Below are 3,175 nucleotides of genomic sequence, written 5' to 3'. Positions count from 1 at the left end.
TAGTAACCCAATCAACTCAATGATCAACCATCATTTCAGAGGATTCATGATAAAAATATGCTATTCATTTCCAGAAATAGAGAGGATGAACTTAGATTGCAAATTGAAGCATTTCCAAAAAATTAAGGGTTTGCCTAATGCAGAACTGTTTGACTACGTACTCGTAATGAATTTTTTATTTCCTACTTTCTCAGTAGGTAAGGGAAAAGGACATAAGTGGGAAAACATTTGGAATGGAAAATAAAATGAAATTGATTTTTTAAAAACTAGGACTACTCTATCACCCACAAGAGGTCTCTGGTCTGCATGTTTTCTATGGCCTGGTATGTTTTTGAACATGTTAGGAATTTCTGATTTTTAAGTTCATTATTAAACCCATCATCTGCAAAAAAGTGAGTTTTGTTTCCTCTTTGCCTATATTTATTTCTCTAAATTCATTTTTCTTCTCTCATACCATAATCAACATTTCTAGCAATGTATTTAGTGGTAATAGTAGAATAATGGAAAACTTTATTTTGTCCCTGATCTTATTAGTTTATCTTGATTGAAAATAATACAGGCTCTTGATTTTATAATTTTAAGAAAAGTTCCATTTATTCATATATTTTCTAGTGTGTTTTAAAAACAGGAATGTCCCTTCTTAGTATTACATGTGACATCATTGACAACTGTATATTCCTGAATACTCCCTTGCAGAGACAAAGGTCTTCATGTTATTTTTTCCTCTATTCTGAAAGATAATGATGACATCACATGATGTACAAGTGAATTGGACTTCCATGAGGGAGGACCACACAGTCACCAGTCTTACTTTTTCCTTCAAAAATCATCTGAGTCTAGTGGCCAGCTGTGGATCAGGACAACTGGAGATGATCCTGAATATAGTGAGAGACCTTATCCTTTTTTAAAAAGCTAAGGTCTTAAACAGGTCTCCTATTGACTGAGACAATGTCCATTCAGTGATTATGGCAGGTGAGAAAGAAAGAGTCAATGAATGACCTCAAGAAAAAAAGTGATTCTGGGAGGGGAAGACCCTCAAGGAACCTGGTCAAAACAGAAACAATTGCTATTTACTTTTATTCTGAGTTAGTTGAGGCCCAAATACTGACCAAGTGAGAATAGTCTGGGATTTATTGTTGGCCAGTCAATGAGAGATAGAGTTATTTGGGACTGGTAAAACTTAAGATATCTTGCCAAGTTTAAGATTAAAAATTTAAATTCTTTTGGGCAGAACACCCACAGGTGAGGGTGTGATATCATAAGGTGGACAGAAGAAAGGGAATAATGTTATGAAAGAAAAATCCATGAGACAGAGATTTTGGATAATTAAAAATCCATTTATTAATTGGATTATGCAGCAATCAAAAAATGAATTGCCAACTATTTCTCTCAGTAATCAGAAATAAATACATGGAAAAATCTGAAAATCTTAAATAATTTTTGAAAATGAATGCCTCTGACAAGTGAAAATCAACTCTGATTGGTGGGTATTTAGTAAGGAGGTGGGCTAGAATCTTCAGTTCCTCCTCCTGAGAATGTGACTTGATCATGAGACTCAGTCACAGCAGTCTAAACAGGGGAATCCATATCCATCCAGACCACTCTGGTTGGTTTTCTCCTTCATGAGCTAGAGCCCCCTAAGGAAGGAGTACAAGGACAGGGCTCCCTTCCTTTGGGCAAGAAATTACCTACATTGGATTGTTTACCCCTCTAAACAAAACAAAGTAAGTTCTAGTAGCAAAGTGGGGACCTACCCAAGACCATCAATCAGTCATTTTCTTCAGAGATTGACTTTTAAAGACTAGGACTTAAATGAGGAGATAAAAGAGAAAAATTGGATCCAAATTTAATAACTGCTATTAATATATTAATAAAATAATAATTTCTCTCAAAAATGCTTCTCTTCTTTAAACTTTCTTATTTTTTTTGCTGGATTATCATTGATAATTATGTGGATGTAACCTATGATTCTGTCTTAGATCCTCTTTTTACTGTTTTTTCACTTAACTTTAATCAGTTTACATGGATCTAGTTGTCATTTCTTTTGCTGATGACTCCCAGATCTAATTATTCAAGTTTTGTATTTCTCATGAATTTTAGTCACTCATCATCAACTGCCTCTTGGATACTTAAATTTTAGAAGTCTCACTGACATCTCAAACTTTATAAATCTAAAACTAGAAATCATTATTTTCTTCCTTTCAACAACCCCTTTTCTGAACTTTTCTATTTTTGTTGTGGGCACTACCATTCTTGTAGTCATTTAGTTTGCCCCTTGGTGTCAATTTATCTTTCCAACCTCCTACAGAACCATTAGCTCAGGTCTCATCATTCATGAAACTATAGCAATAACTTCATAATTAACCTCGCTTCCTCAAATCTTATCTTGGATTTCAATCCATCCAAAGTGATTTTCTTTAAATGCAGATTTGGCCATATCACTTTCCTACTTGGAAATTCCACTGGCTCCCTACTACTTCAAGAATAAAAAATAAACCCTGCTGCTATTTATTTTACATGCCTTTACCAAAACCTATTTTTCTAACCTTTTTTTTTACACATTTGGCTTCTTTCAGCTAAACTGTCCTTCCTGTTAATTTTTTATGTATCATATTTTACCTCCCACCTTTGCACTGGCTATCCCCAAAACTTTTATTAATTCCTTCCTCATCTCTGCCTCTTGGAGTTCCTTCTTTCCTTTCAAGACTCAGTTGACATTTTATATTGTCTTTCCTTATTTCCTGTGCTCTTTCTTTCATATAAATGCCTTCTCTTCCAGCTACCATTTTACATACATACATACATACATACATACATACATATACATACATACATACATATATATATATTTATACATGTACATACGTCGTCTCCTTCAGTTAGATTGTAAGCAACTTGAAGGCAAGAATTACTTCATTCTTGACTTTGTTTCCCCAATACTTAACACCATGCCCAGCACTTACTAGATGCACATACATATAAACAAACACACATACATGCACAAATACCTATGCATAATTGATTGATTTTTTTCTCTTATAAATTATACAGTTAGCTTATCAAAGAATGTTTGCCTACTGATTGTAAAGCTATTTCAGTGAAATTTGAGATAATCAGTAATAGGAAAACCTGCACATACCAGCAAGTTACAGTAAATTCTAAGCCCTTGGGTCAT

Source organism: Macrotis lagotis, chromosome 1, assembly GCF_037893015.1.
Source record: "Macrotis lagotis isolate mMagLag1 chromosome 1, bilby.v1.9.chrom.fasta, whole genome shotgun sequence".
NCBI classification, from domain to species: domain Eukaryota; kingdom Metazoa; phylum Chordata; class Mammalia; order Peramelemorphia; family Peramelidae; genus Macrotis; species Macrotis lagotis.
The sequence above is the reverse complement of the archived record's forward strand: the minus strand, read 5'-3'. Positions refer to the sequence as shown.